Genomic DNA, 15,912 nt, shown 5'->3' with positions numbered 1-15,912 from the left:
TCTTGTTTACCGTGATGGCTATCCGATGTTCCCCGCTTCAAATTGCCTGTAGCCAGAAATAGGGATCCATCATCACCAACCGTGCCCGGATTTGGAGTGTGCTCCTTGTGAGATGGATCAATGTACTATCTACGTTTAGCTAGTTAAATTAGCTATTTAACGTCAAGCGATAATGTCAGCTAGTTAGCTTCCATGCTAACATAAGCTCTATTTTGCCGGCAAGTTTGCTCAATTATCTAGCTTTGCTAGCTAGCTAACAAGGCAATTCCATGGCCAGGTTTTTGCGTCAGAAGTAATGGTTACTGTGTGCCTGTTTTTAAATAGTTAACCAGTTAGTAGTAGCACCAGTTAGTAAAAATGTAAATGTTTTTATCGGTCCAGTGGAAAAGCAAATAGCACGCCACCTCTCCACCCCATCGTTGCTACTTGTTTGCTAGCTACGCGTTATGGGGTGAAACCTAAATAAGATTAAGAAGCAACATTTTCCTCCCACTGCTTGTTATTTTTATACAGCATTTCAAGCCAGGTTTGCCCTCGATTATATTACTTGCAAAAGTTATGGTGTCAAACCCGCTTTGACACAACTCATTGACAGTCCCAGTTTCACACCCAAAGTCTAAGCAACACAGAAAACCTTCTGATAAGTGTGCGCTTGGGGGAAGGCACCAAACACATCTTCCCCATAATCTTGACATATTGCAAAGTGTGAGTCTCAAACTTGCATGTCATGAAGCCATTTTTAAAAGAGCTGTATTTGGATGTAACATTCCGTGTGAAGTTGTTCACACTGTTATGTTATAAAAGGTTAACACTTATTTTTCAACATACTGTACACTAGTGTTGAACAAAGTACCCAAATGTCATACTTGAGTAAAAGTATATATACCTTTCATAGAAAATTACTCAAGTGAAAGTCACCCTTTTAAAATACTACTCGATTAAAAGTCTAAAAGTATTTTGTTCTAAATATACTTAAGTATCAAAAGTAAATATAATTGCTAAAATATACTTAAGTATCAAAAGAGAAAGTATAAATCATTTTAAATTCTTTCTATTAAGCAAAGCAGGCGGCACCATCTTCTTGTTTTTATGTTTGTATAGCCAGGGGCACACTCATTTACAAAAGATGCATTTGTGTTTAGTGAGTCTGCCAGATCAGAGGCAGTAGGGATGATCATGTGTTGTCTTGGTAAGTGTGAATTGGACCATTTTCCTGTCCTGCTAAGCTTTCAAAATGTAACAAGTACTTTTGGGTGTCAGTTAAAATGTATGTAGTAAAAAGTACATTATTTTCTTTAGGAATGTAGTGAAGTAAAAGTAGTCAAAATTATAAATAGTAAAGTACAGACACCATCAAAAAAACTACTTAAGCAGTATTTCAAAGTATTTTTACTTAAGTACTTTACACCACAGTTGTACACGCTGGTTGGTGTCTACGGTTTATCATTGGGTTGCGTGTTTTCTTACCAAGGTTCAGTGTAACTAACTTGCTTTGTAGCAGTCGATATGTTTCAACATGTCAGACAGTTGTGAGCCCCTTAGATTTATTGCCTGTGGCATGCTCTCCGTATTTCCATCTCATAGTTTGTATCAGCCTGCCCACTTTAGCCATATCTCTCACTCACTCACTCACTCACTCACTCACTCACTCACCCCCCCCCCAAACAAAAGTGTTTCTGGTCAGTGGAAATGTATGCAGATTTGAGTTTCCTCTATGCTCATATGTCGGCTAGCAGTCAGTCAGTGTTTGTGTACTAGACTCTAGAGGGGTCTGGGTACAGCTGTGTAGAATGCAGGCAGCTTCCTGGCCGTCTGCTGTTTCAATGTGTAGCTTACATAACCCAGTGACATTACCTGAGAGGAGGAAACAGTCAAGGCCATGCTGGCGTGTAAGCTGCACATTGAAACAGCGGCCGGCCAGGAAGTACTTGGGTGAGGGAAACAATATTCTGGAGTTCTTTGATATCCAGCTTTATCTGGCCCAGCCTTGAGAAAATGTCCTCCTTGAGTAACTTTACTCATACACCAGGGCAAGCCCTGTGACAGTATACACTGTCTATCTCAAAGTATTTGTATTTGTTATGGATCCCCATTAGCTGCGTCAGTTACTTGATGTTGTCATGGCTCTATGTAGTACTGTGTGCCTCCCATAGTCTGTTCTGGACTTGGGGACTGTGAAGAGCTCTTGTGGCATGTCTTGTGGGGTATGCATGGGTGTCCGAGCTGTGTGCCAGTAGTTTAGACAGACAGCTCGGTGCATTCAACATGTCAGTACCTCTCCTAAATAAAAGTAGTGATGAAGTCAATCTCTCCTCCACCTTTAGCCAGGAGAGATTGACATGCATATTATTAATATTAGCTCTCTGTACATCCAAGGGCCAGCCGTGCTGCCCTGTTCTGAGCCAATTGTCATTTTCCTAAATCCTTTTTTGTGGCACCTGACCACATGACTGAACAGTAGTCAAGGTGCAACAAAACTAGGGCCTGTAGGACCTGCCTTGTTGATAGTGCTGTTAAGAAGGCAAAGCATTACATTATTATAGACAGACTTCTCCCCATCTTAGCTAGTACTGCATCAATATGTTTTGACCATGACAGTTTACAATCTAGAGTTACTCCAAGCAGTTTAGTCATCTCAACTTGCTCAATTTCCACATTATTTATTACAATATTTATTTGAGGTTTAGGGTTTAGTGAGTGCTTTGTTCCAAATACAATGCTTTTAGTTTTAGAAATATTTAGGGCTAACTTATTTCTTGCCACCCACTCTGAAACTAACTGCAGATCTTTGTTGAGTGTTGCAGTCATTTCAGTCGCTGTTGTAGCTGACGTGTACAGTGTTGAGTCATCCGCCGACGTAGACGCTCTGGCTTTATACAGTCAGTGGCATGTCATTAGTAAAAATTGATAAAAGCAAGGGGGCCTAAACAGCTATCCTGGGGAATTCCTGATTCTATTTGAGAGGCTTCCATTAAAGAACTGTGTTCTGTTAGACAAGTAACTCTTTATCCACAGTATAGCAGGGGGTGTAAAGCCATAACACACGTTTTTCCAGCAGCAGACTATGATCGATAATGTCAAAAGCTGCACTGAAGTCTAACAAGAAAGCCCCCACATTTATTTTATCATCAATTTCAACTCAGCCAATCATCAGTCATATTTGTGTAAGTGCTGTGCTTGTTGAGTGTCCTTCCCTATAAGGATGCTGAAATTCTGTTATCAATTTGTTTACTGTGAAATAGCATTGTATCTGGTCAAACACCATTTTTTCCAGAACGGTTTGTAACAGGCTGATTGGTCGGCTATTTGAGCCAGTAAAGGGGGCTTTACTATTCTTGGGTAGCGGAATGACTTTAGCTTCCCTCCAGGCCTGAGGGCACACGCTCTCTAGTAGGCTTAAATTGAAGATGTGGCAATATCATCTGCTATTATCCTGAGTAATTTTCCTTCCAGATTGTCAGATTCCGGTGGCTTGTCATTGTTGATAGACAACAATAATTTTTTCACCTCTTCCACACGGACTTTACGGAATTCAAAAGTACAATTCTGGGTTAAACAGGTTTGGTGCCAAAGTTTAGGAATGGGTAGATAGGACAGAGATCATTGTCTGGCTCAATATATTTAGACATAAACAACAATCCTATACACAAAAGCATTATGATATGCTAGTGTACATGCTTAATGCACTACTTATAACAGGCAGCTGACATTGACCTTACGACCCCCATGCTGTTGACTAGTTTTATCCCTAATGTGTTTTCATAATGTTAACTATCAAATCAAAGTTTATTGGTCACATACACAGTTTAGCAGATGTTATACCGATTGCAGCAAAATGCATATGTAACTGTCACTTGTCTTTGATTGAGCGCCAGTCTCAGCTGAGACAGCAACAGCTTTTATCCACATTTTCCATTACAATGATTTGATCCCCCTTGGTAAATGGTAGGCTACTACTTTGTGCTTCAAATATGCCCCTCTGTTGAAGTTGAAAGCAGAGTCTAACACAGTCTTCTAGATCTATGCCCTATTCTGCTGGGTGGAACTTTGGCAGACACATCATAAGAGAGGCTTCTAAATCAGGATTACTGGACAGCAGCTCAACATTGGGTTTGGCCCGGGGACAAAAACTCTTGTTATTAGCAATCAATTTAATTGTAAATTGCGTCTCATGGCACAAGCCTAGTCTACAGCCTCCAATGACCCAGCATGCCTGGCTGGCTGTGTCCTGGATGATATTTTTCCCAATATCCCCATTGTCTGATAAACATCTCTTTCTCAAGTAGCACTTTTACAAGCATTTTCACTGGCTAGTTCCCAAGGCATGTGCAGACAGACAAAAAGAGAGAACTGGAGGATATTGAGCAATGGTAGGGGGGAACCAAAAAAGGGAAGGAGAGTTCATCTCCAAGTGCCCTCCATGCCTTGCCTAGCCTCACCTATGAAACTCAGCTGTGGAACGAATTTCTCTGGCTGGAAATGCACTACATGACCAAAAGTATGTGGACATTTGCTCATTCCAAAATCATGGGCATTAATATGGTGTTGGTCCCCCCTTTGCTGCTATAACAGCCTCCACTCCTCTGGGAGTTGCTGTGGGGACTTGCTTTCATTCAGCCAAAAAACTATTAGTGAGGTCGGGCACTGATGTTAGGCGATTAGGCCTAGCTCGCAGTCGGTCGTTCAAATTCATCCCAAAGGTGTTTGATGGTTGAGGTCAGGGCTCTGTGCAGGCCAGTCCAGTCAAGTTTTCCACACTGATCTTGACAAACAATTTCTGTATGGACCTCACTTTGTGCATGGTTGCATTGTCATGCTGAAACAGGAAAGGGCCTTCCCCAAACTTTTGCTGAAAAGTTGGAAGCATTCTAGCTATCTAGACTGTCATTGTATGCTGTAGCATCAAGGTTTCCCATCACTGGAACTTAGGGCCTTAGTTGTTCCATGAAAAACAGCCCCACACCATTATTCTTCCACCACCAAATTTACAGTTGGCATTATGCACTGGGGCAGGTAGCGTTCTCCTGGCATCCGCCAAACCCAGATTTGTCTGTCGTACTGCCAGATGGGAAGCATGATTCATCACTCCAGAGAACGCGTTTACACTGCTCCAGAGTCCAATGGCAGTGAGCTTTACACCACTCCAGCCAACGCTTGGCATTGGGCATTGTGATCTTAGGCTTGTGTGCGTGCGGCTGCTCCGCCATTGAAACTAGTGATGCACCGATATGACATTTTTTGGCCGATACCGATATCCAATATTTTCCTTGCCAAAAAAACCCAATAACCAATATTTAAAATTTAGGGGCCTTTTAAGCATTCTAGTACAGTTAAATAATTAACATACACACATGGATGCAGCGGTCTAAGGCCCTGCAAGAGGCGTCACTACAGTCCCTGGTTTGAATCCAGGCTGTATAACATCCGGCCGTGTTTGGGAGTTCCTTGGGCGGCGCACTATTGGCCCATCGTCGCCCGGTTTTGGCCGGCGTAGGCCGTCATTGTAAGTAAGAATTTGTTCTTGACTGACATGCCTAGTTAAATAAAGGTTACACACACCACACTGACCGAAATGTTATTTTGTTGGCATTTACGTATGTCCCCATTACCTGTAATACATAGTCAAAACCTATTTATTTTATTTGCTATGCTGTTTTGTTGTTAATTTGTTCAGTCGTTTCTTTCTCAACCAGGATTTCTATGGAACATAGTTTGGGTCGTTACGTGTCAAATAACACTTTGACCAATCAGGACCTGAATATGACTGCACGTCACATTAATAATTTAACACGTTCATTCATTTTTTACGTAGTTATTACTCATTGAATACACCGATACGTATGCTATGATGCTGGTAAAGTTGTCTCGCGCACCTACAGTGCTGGTCATAAAAAAAAGCTAGCTAGCTCAATGTTCTTCCCAAAATCATAGCGAAACGGCATCTGTTTCAGTAGCTATAGGTAGCTAACTCACTATATAGAACTAGGTGTCATCATCTAAAATAAGCCTAATTTATAAGACAGTTCTTGTTTGATTAATGGTGGTTGGACCCATCTGTGAAAATAGCCACAAAGTGAACGTTGCGGTTAGCCTTCAAAATAAAAGTAGGTTATTGACAGTGATGCAAATGAATACAAGTAGTAGAGTTATGCCATAATTGAATAAATCATGCTAAATGAGGTTGGAATGTTGTTATAAAATCAACAAAATACCATTTTGTTAATTTGACAAAAATCTGAAATCACACTGGATGTGTTATACTTTAGAATTGCATTGGGGGCATACTTATTTCACTGTACAGTCTTACCTGTGGATCAATGACATGAGGTATCAGTCTACTCAGTGACACCCAGAGAACATTAGCGTCGTAGCTCTTATTGCGGGACTCTGAAACAACTGTGAATTGAGCCACATTTATTGTCAACCAATGTGTATTGAACGCTATTTCCTAGGAAAAACAATACTGTGTGGATGTTTTTGAGTCTGATAACTCTGAGGAGGACGTTGGGAAAAAATTCCTTGGGTATTGAGTAGACTGATACCCCATTTCATTGATCCCCAATCCTTAGGTAAAGCTGTACAGTGCAATATGAATGTCAATACACTGGGGAGGTGATTTCACACAGTCACAGTCCTGAGATAAGAGCTGCAATGCTAATATTTGCGTAAACTCTTAACAGTTGTGCTATGTGGGAGTCACAGTGTAGACTGATACCCCGTTTCATTGCTTCACATTGCAACCTTGTTTAACATTATCTAGTCTGAATATGGCATGATTCAGTTGAAGTCAGTTGGAGTCATTAAAACTTGTTTTTCAACCACTCCACAAATTTCTTGTTAACAAACTATAGTTTTAGTAAGTCGGTTAGGACATCTATTTTATGCATGAAACAAGTAATTTTTCCAATAATTCTTTACAGACAGATTATTTCACTTATAATTCACTTTATCACAATTCCAGTGTGTCAGAACTTTACATTAAGTTGACTGTGCCTTTAAACAGCTTGGAAAATTCCAGAAAATGATGTCATGGCATTAGAAGCTTCTGATAGGCTAATTTACAACATTTGAGGCAATTGGAGGTGTACCTGTGGATGTATTTCAAGACCTACCTTCAAATTTAGTGCCTCTTTGCTTGACATCATGGGAAAATCAAAAGAAATCAGCCAAGACCTCGGAAGAAAATGGTAGACCTCCACAAGTCTGGTTCAATATTGGGAGCAGTTTCCAAACGCCTGAAGGTATCACATTCATCTGTACAAACAATAGAACGCAAGTATAAACACCACACAGCCGTCATACCGCTCAGGAAGGAGATGCGTTCTGTCTCCAAGAGATTAACGTACTTTGTTGTGAAGAGTGCAAATCAATCCCAGAACAGCAGCAAACGACCCTGTGAAGATGCTGGAGGAAGCAGGTACAAAAGTATCGATATCCACAGTAAAACGAGTCCTATATTGACATAACCTGAAAGGCCGCTCGGCAAGGAAGAAGCCACTGCTCCAAAGCCTCCATAAAAATGCCAGACTACGGTTTGCAACTGCACATGGGGAAAAATATTGTACTTTTTGGAGAAATGTCCTCTGGTCTGATGAAACAAAAATATAACTATTTGGCCATAATGACCATCATTATGTTTGGAGGAAAAAGGGGAAGCTTACAAGCCGAAGAACACCATCCCAACCGTGAAGCACGGGGGTGGCAGCATCATGTTGTCGGGTTGCTTTGCTGAAGGAGGGCCTGGTGCACTTCACAAAATAGATGGCGTCATGAGGAAGGACAATTATGTGGATATATTGAAGCAACATCTCAAGACATCAGTCAGGAAGCTAAAGCTTGGTCACAAATGGGTCTTCCAAACGGACAATGACCCCAAGCATACATCCAAAGTTGTGGCAAAATGGCTTAGAGACAACAAAGTCAGGGTATTGGAGTGGCCATCACAAAGCCCTGACCTCAATCCTATAGAAAATGTGTGGGTAGAACTGAAAAAGCGTGTGCAAGCAAGGAGGCCTACAAACCTGACTCAGTTAAACCAGCTCTGTCAGGAGGAATGGGCCAAAATTCACCCAATTTATTGTGGGAAGCTTGTGGAAGGCTACCAAAAACATTTGACCCAAGTTAAATAATTTAAAGGCAATGTTCCCAAATTCTAATTGAGTGTATGTTAACTTCTGACCCACTGGGAATGTGATGAAAGAAATAAAATCTGAAATGAATAATTCTCTCTACTATTATTCTGACATTTCACGTTCTTAAAATAAAGTAGTGATCCTAACTGACCTAAGACAGGGATTTTTTTTTACCAAGATTAAATGTCAGGAATTGTGAAAAACTGAGTTTAAATGATTTTGGCTAAGGTGCATGTTAACTTCCGACTTCAACTCTATTTAATGTAGGTACATGATGTAATAACGGCATGTCAAATTTTGCCCTGCACGTGCAACACAGCATTCCTAACCTAGCCCACACAATGTCTGCTGTGTGGATCGAGCAGTCAACAAGTCGAGCCGTCATTTGAAAAACTAAGAACATTTCTGCGAGACAACTCAAATCCCTTAACGGCAAGAAAATTGACTTCATTGCGCTTGACAGTCAACCGTTCTCTGTCCTGGGTGATGTTGGTTTTCGCGACTGGTCCAGTGTACCGGTGCTCGACCAGCACATCGGCGTTAAACTAGACATCGGGGCGATAACTATGTTGGCATTTTTAGCTAATATCAGCCGATTCCGATACGTTCACAGATATTTTGTGCGTCCCTAATTGAAACCCATTTCATGAAGCTCACGACGAACAGTTATTGTGCTGACGTCCTCTGAAGTGTTGAGTGTTGCAACAGAGTACAGACAATTTTTACGTGCTTCAGCACTCGGCATTCCCGTAATGTCAAATCAAATTTATTCATATAGCCCTTCTTACATCAGTTGATATATCAAAGTGCTGTACAGAAACCCAGCCTAAAACCCCAAACAGCAAGCAATGCAGGTGTAGAAGCACGGTGGCTAGGACAAACTAGGAAAAACTCCCTAGAATGGCCAAAACCTAGGAAGAAACCTAGAGAGGAACCAGGCTATGAGGGGTGGCCAGTCCTCTTCTGGCTGTGCCGGGTGGAGATTATAACAGAACATTGCCAAGATGTTAAAATGTTCATAAATGACCAGCATGGTCAAATAATAATAATCACAATAGTTGTCGAGGGTGCAGCGGGAGTAAATGTCAGTTGGCTTTTCATAGCCGATCATTAAGAGTATCTCTACCGCTCCTGCTGTCTAGAGAGTTGAAAACAGCAGGTCTGGGACATGTAGCACGTCCAGTGAACAGGTCAGGGTTCCATAGCCACAGGCAGAACAGTTGAAACTGGAGCAGCAGCAAGGCCAGGTGGACTGGGGACAGCCAGGAGTCGTCATGTCAGGTAGTCCTGAGGCATGGTCCTAGGGCCCAGGTCCTCCGAGAGAGAGAAAGAGAGAATTAGAGAGAGCATACTCCAGATATAACAGACTGACCCTAGCCCCCCGACACAAACTACTGCAGCATAAATACTGGAGGCTGAGACAGGAGGGGTCAGGAGTAGAGGTCGACCGATTATGAATTTTCAACGCCTATACCGATGTATCGGACAATTTAAAATGCTTTTAAAAAAAATTTTTTTTACACATATATTTGTAATAATGACAATTACAACAATACTGAATGAATGCTTATTTTAACTTAATATAATACATCAATAAAATCAATTTAGCCTCAAGTAAATAATGAAACATGTTCAATTTGGTTTAAATAATGCAAAAACGAAGTGTTGGAGAAGAAAGTAAAAGTGTAATATGTGCTATGTAAGAAAGGTTTCAGTTCCTTGCTCAGAACATGAGAACATATGAAAGCTGGTGGTTCCTTTTAACATGAGTCTTCAATATTCCCAGGTAAGAAGTTTTAGGTTGTAGTTATTATAGGAATTATAGGACTATTTCCCTCTATACCATTTGTATTTAATTAACCGTTGACTATTGGATGTTCTTATAGTCACTTTAATATTGCCAGTGTAACAGTATAGCTTCCCTCCCTCTCCTCGCGCCTCCCTCCCTCTCCTCGCGCCTCCCTGGGCTCAAACCAGCAACACAACGACAACGCTATTAGCGCGCGCTAACTAGCCAGCCATTTCACTTTGGTTACACCAGCCTCATCTCGGGAGTTGATAGGCTTGAAGTCATAAACAGCACAATGCTTGACGCACAACGAAGAGCTCCTGGCAAAACGCACGAGAGTGCTGTTTGAATGAATGTTTACGCATTCATATATGCAACGCAGGACACACTAGATAATATCTAGTAATATCATCAACCATGTGTAGTTAACTAGTGATTATGATTGATTGTTTTTTATAAGATAAGTATAATGCTAGCTAGCAACTTACCTTGGCTTACTGCATTTGCATAACAGGCAGTCTCCCTGTGGAGTGCAACGAGAGAGTGGCAGGTTGTTGTTGCGTTGGACTAGTTAACTGTAAGGTTGCAAGATTGGATCCCCCGAGCGTTCTGCCCCCGATCGAGGCAGTTAGCCCACCGTTTCTAGGCCGTCATTGAAAATAAGAATGTGTTCTTATCTGACTTGCCAAGTTAAATAAAGATTAAATAAAGGTGTAAAAAAAGGCACCCTTAAATACCGATTTCCGATTGTTATGAAAACTTGAAATCGGCCCTAATTAATCGGCCATTCCGATTAATCAGTCGACCTCTAGTCAGGAGACACTGTGGCCCCCATCCGATGATTATGTGAGCTACTTTGGCCTATCACTTCGCGGCTGAGACGTTTTTGCTCCTAGACGTTTCCACTTCACAGTAACAGCACTTACAGTTGACCAGGGAAGCTGTTGGAAAGTTGTTGGAAAGGTGGCATCCTATGACTGTGCCATGCTGAAATTCACTGAGCTCTTCAGTAAGGCCATTCTACTGCCAATGTTTGTCTATGGAGATTGCATGCTCGATTTTATACACCTGTCAGCAACGGGTGTGGCTGAAATAACCAAATCCACAAATTTGATGGTGTCCACATACTTTTGCTGCCTCTACCTTGTGGTGACACACTGTGACAGTGTGTTTCTGTTGCCAAAGGGCCGGAGTGAGTTACTGAGCCCAGTCTTTTCCCCCTAATCTTCACCTCATTTAGCATATAGCCTTAACCTCCCTATTATGTTAGTTAGAGCTAGGCCTATACTTGCCAATTATGGTGACTCACAAGAATGTGTACACTTACTTGGGGTTATTAATAGTATGTGGAGTTGTTTGGAATGTGATGCTAAGTTTAAGGCTTTTTCCCCCTTCTACTTCCTGCTTCCAATTGGAGAAACAGACCTTGTCAAATCAAATTTTATTTGTCACATACACATGTTCAGCAGATAGTAATGCGAGTGTAGTGAAATGCTTGTGCTTCTAGTTCCGTCAGTGCAGTAATATCTAACAAGTAATCAAACAATTCCCCTACAACTACCTGAAACACACAGAGCGCTTCAGGCTTGACTTTCAGAATGTGTGTTGTTGGTTTTATAGGGGGCTCTTGGAATCAACACCCGCTTGTTGCAAATGATTTCAGCCTATGTTTTGTAGACTACATTCACCCCAACTTAAGTCAATCAATGTTTTACATGGCATTTTTTACTATTGTGCTCATAATGTGTGAAAGCAACTGAAGTTTTTTAAAATAAATTTGGTCATTCATGCCTTTCTTACTCAAACTTTTCAATAATATAAGGTACAACCTGGTCTCAGAGCATTTCATATTACTTCATTTAGTGTGATATGTTTCCTATGTTATGTATTAATTTGTGATGTCAATTACCCATTTCGAATGATATGTTATGAATTGTAATTTGTATTATATGTTATGAATGATCAAAAATTACAATATGTTTCAACATTTTCGAAATTTATAATATGTTACACATTCTAGCTAGCTGGCTAACATTAGCTAGGCTTGGGGTTAGGTTTAAGGTTAGGGTTAAGTTTAGGACTTAAGTTAAAGGGTTAGGGGAAGGGTTAGGGGTAGGGTTAGCTAACATGCTAAAAAGTAGTAAGTATTTGAAAAGTTGCTAAAATACTCAATTTGTCCCTGATGAGATTCCAACTTGCAACCTTTGGTTTGCTAGACGTTCACGTTATACGCTCACCCACCCACACTGACCAACCACCCTACTTTCCAACTGGTGTGCCCATCGGGCAGTTTGTTCACTACGAGGCCAGCGCCTGTGAGTCGCTGAAGCCTCCTGTGTGTTTGTGTGTACCACTGAGTGTGTGCGACGTGTGTATGTTGCCTGCCTTTCTCCTCCCTGAGAGGGAGAATAAGGCTGATCACAGACTGGCAGCCATGGTCCTGTATAATGACACAGTAGTCTAGCTGCAGAGAGATGGCTCTCATTAACTCAACCCAACTTGAAAGTGTTCTCTTCTGTAATGTTCTGTCAGGCTTTCTTTGTTTTGAAGACATTGTAACTAGTAGAGCCCTGACGATACCACTATCGCAATTCTCATTATTATCGTGGCAAGGAAACAAATCACGAAGTAGATTTAACTTCTTTAGGAAAACAGCCATAAGGGCTGGAAACAAACATAATTATGTTGTCATCCAGAGTCACATTTATTTTCCAAGCTATAGAATGCAATATTTTACATAAGTAGGTTTGGTCTTCTTCGTGTCTTAATTTTTTCTATGGAAAAAATATTGCGCTACTGGTATCGTCCCGGCCCTATTAACTTATTTTCGGATCAGTGGGACGCGTCCCACCTCGACAACATCCGGTGAAATTGCAGAGCGCCAAATTCAAATTAAATTACTATAAATATTTAACTTTCATAAAAACCCAAGTGCAATACATCAAAATAAAGCTTAACTTGTTGTTAATCCAGCCTCCATGTCAGATTTCAAAAAGGCTTTACGGCGAAAGCAAACCATGTGATTTATCTGAGGACAGCGCCCCGCATACCAACACATGAAAATCATATTTCAACCAGCCAGGTGCGACTACAACACAACTACAAAGTATCTAATGAGTTACCTGTAAACTTGGTCCAAACATTTCAAACAACATTCCTAATCCAACCTTAGGTATCGTAAAGCGTAAATAATCGATCAAATTTAAGAAGGGATAAACTGTGTTCAATACCAGATAAAAACAAAGTGAATCACGTTCCAGGTCGGGTCCACCTGGAGTGATACATTGAAAGAACAGGACTACTTCTTCATTTCTCAAAAAGAAAAACATCAACCAATTTCTAAAAACTGTTGACATCTAGTGGAATCCATAGGAACTGCAACCAGGTTCCTCATAAATATAGTTTCCCATAGAAAACACAGTGACCTCAATTTTTTTTTCCTGGATGGTTTGTCCTCGGGGTTTCGCCTGCCAAATAAGTTCTGTTATACTCACAGACAGAACACTCTAACGTTTCTAAAACTGTTAAAATTATATCTAAATCTACCAATTATATGCATATCCTAGCTTGAGAACAGGCAGTTTACTTTGGGCACACTTTTCATCCAGATGTGAAAATACTGCACCCTATCCCAATGAAGTTAACTAGCCTGCTGCACAGGGGTTGGAACCAAAGTTATTTTCCAATTGTTTAATTCTGAACAGAACAAAAAATTCTCAACCGGTTTGAACCAAAAACAGTTTATCGTTCTTTTTAAACCTCTGAATTAGATTTGTATTTTGTATTATTTAGCTCAACGTTTAAATGACTTCACTAATGGGTAGAGCAGCTTGCTATGGAGCGGGAAAGCTATGTACATGCATTGGACAGACAAGTGAAGTGTAAGATGCAAGATGTGACTGAAATTTTGCGGGTGAGATTCTGTTCCCTGAACTGGTTCACACCCCTGCTGCTGCATGACTGACTTTCCATCAGAGACACAATTACCATACACTGTAGGGTAAAGAAGAGAATAAATAGCCTGACTAACTCTTCAGTGACAGAAATACTTAGAGGGGAAGTTCACCCAAAAACACTTTATAACAATTGCCTGGCTGTTTGTCAGTACTCCCAGACAGTTTTTAGGTCCATTGTTTGAACATTTAGATTTCTGTATATAAAAAATATTTAACAAATGCTGAATTTCCAAAATGATCTTAAATGCATTAACTAACTGTATATTTATTGTTACATAAACAATGATTGAATTGCCAAATACATGTGTTTTTAATGTAAAAAGTATAATAAACAAAGACTTACTTTATGCTAGCTCAAAAGTCTTCCAGTAGATACTCTTCTTTGTGGTTCTAAGATGGATAATTACAGGAGGTGGGACAAAAGGAGCATTTTACTATTAGTTTTCAAGAAAGGAAATCAGAACGAAAGCAAGTAAACAAGGAGATGGTACCTAGCTAGGCTAGCTGTTAGTAATCTTTGAAGTAAAGAAATGCGTAATATTAGCCAAAATACTTACTCTTCAGAGAGCTTCCAATTTGGACTGTCAGGTGTGACATGTCGTTTCCAGTTGATCCTGGGCATTCTGAAGAAAGTCTCCAACTCACCAGGATTGACGAGAGACAAGAAATCGGATCTTCTGCTGCATCGTCAGTCTGATGTTCTACCTCCTCCATTGTCAGAATTAGCTGGTCCCATTCTCGACAGCCAAAACGTTCACTGTCTGTTGGTAGAGGTATGCATCTCCCGCATCTGTACCACCAGTCACTGTGCGTTCTGGGAAGAGCCTGTGTTTCCTAGACACCGGCTTGCTTCGCTCTCTCTCTAGCTCTTTTCTCTCGGTCCCCTCGCAAAAAAGATTGCAGTTAGAGTGCAGTATAGCTGTGGTATGCTGCAAGTATTGCGTACAAAATGTATTTTTTACTGCACTAATTTTGCAGTGTAACTGCGTTTAGAGTACAGTATAACTGCAGCTATTCTGCAATTACTGCATCCAAAATACCACTGTCGACTGCAGTTACTGCAGTTTCAAGAACTGAAATCTTTTTTTTTTTTTTTAAGGGTCAGCTCGCAAATGGAACAACTCAGCCTCAGTACACTTCGGCTCAAACCGATATGGGCCAAAAGTATCATTCTGAAAATAAGGCAGGTTCACTCTAATAAATTTGACGAGGGCAGCAAATACTGTGAGGGAGTGAGAACAGAAAAGTATTGTTTACATCCTTCAATCATGCCCACCCCGGAAGTCACCACCACGCATTAATCTACTTCCTTGATATTAATACAAAAATAACAATCAATACTGGAATGAGTTGGCTTAAAAATTGTGCTGAGAAAGTCATTATAAGGACTATTGCGGTAATGGAGGTCAGTAATGTTTTTGGGAAGTATTTATGATGGACTTTGACGTTACATTGGGTTTCTTTGGAAAGGCGGGGTAGAATCGGCTTATTAGGCCTACTGTACCCACATCTAAATACTCAAGCAATGGACTGACAAACGACAAGGCAAGTTTTATAAAGTGCCCAGAAGTGTTTTTGGGTGAACTTCCCGTTTTAAGACGGACTTGTTGAACACTGTTGGTTAGCCAGGCTAGCAAGACTACGCTTCTCTAAGGCAATTACATGTTAACAGAATTACGCTTCGACTCAGTTTTTTTTCACTTTAAAATGTATGCTAAACAAAAACCATTGATTTCAAAGTTTAACAAACCATAACACTATTCACAAGGACTCTCTTTAACCTTTTGTGACTAGGGGGCAGTATTTTCATTTTTGGAAAAATAACATTCCCGTAGTAAACGGGATATTTTGTCAGGACAAGATGCTAGAATATGCATATAAATTAACAGCTTAGGATAGAAAACACTCTCTACGGTTTCCAAAACTGTAAAAAATAAAATCTGTGAGTATAACAGAACTGATATTGCAGGCGAAAGCCTGAGAAAAATCCAATCCGGAAGTGACTCATATTTTGAAAGCTCTGCGTTCCAATGCG

The 15,912-nt window shown here is 40.6% G+C and overlaps 2 protein-coding genes across 5 annotated transcripts in view; one reads left to right on the top strand and one right to left on the bottom strand.

Moving 5' to 3' along the window:
* Positions 1–448, bottom strand: part of LOC110522289 (tumor necrosis factor receptor superfamily member 21) — a 37,822-nt gene extending 37,374 nt beyond the window's left edge. The window contains exon 1 of the mRNA XM_090232907.1: positions 11–448. The gene's annotated coding sequence lies outside the window, so the exon portion shown is untranslated. The remainder of the gene's footprint in view (positions 1–10) is intronic.
* Positions 1–15,912, top strand: part of LOC110522288 (CD2-associated protein) — a 101,012-nt gene that overhangs the window by 2,813 nt on the left and 82,287 nt on the right. The gene's annotated exons all lie outside the window — the stretch shown is intronic.

This window comes from Oncorhynchus mykiss, chromosome 4 (genome assembly GCF_057628025.1).
Source record: "Oncorhynchus mykiss isolate SJ-2025 chromosome 4, ASM5762802v1, whole genome shotgun sequence".
Lineage (NCBI taxonomy): Eukaryota > Metazoa > Chordata > Actinopteri > Salmoniformes > Salmonidae > Oncorhynchus > Oncorhynchus mykiss.
Note: the sequence above shows the minus strand (reverse complement) of the source record. Positions and strands in the feature narration are given on the sequence as shown.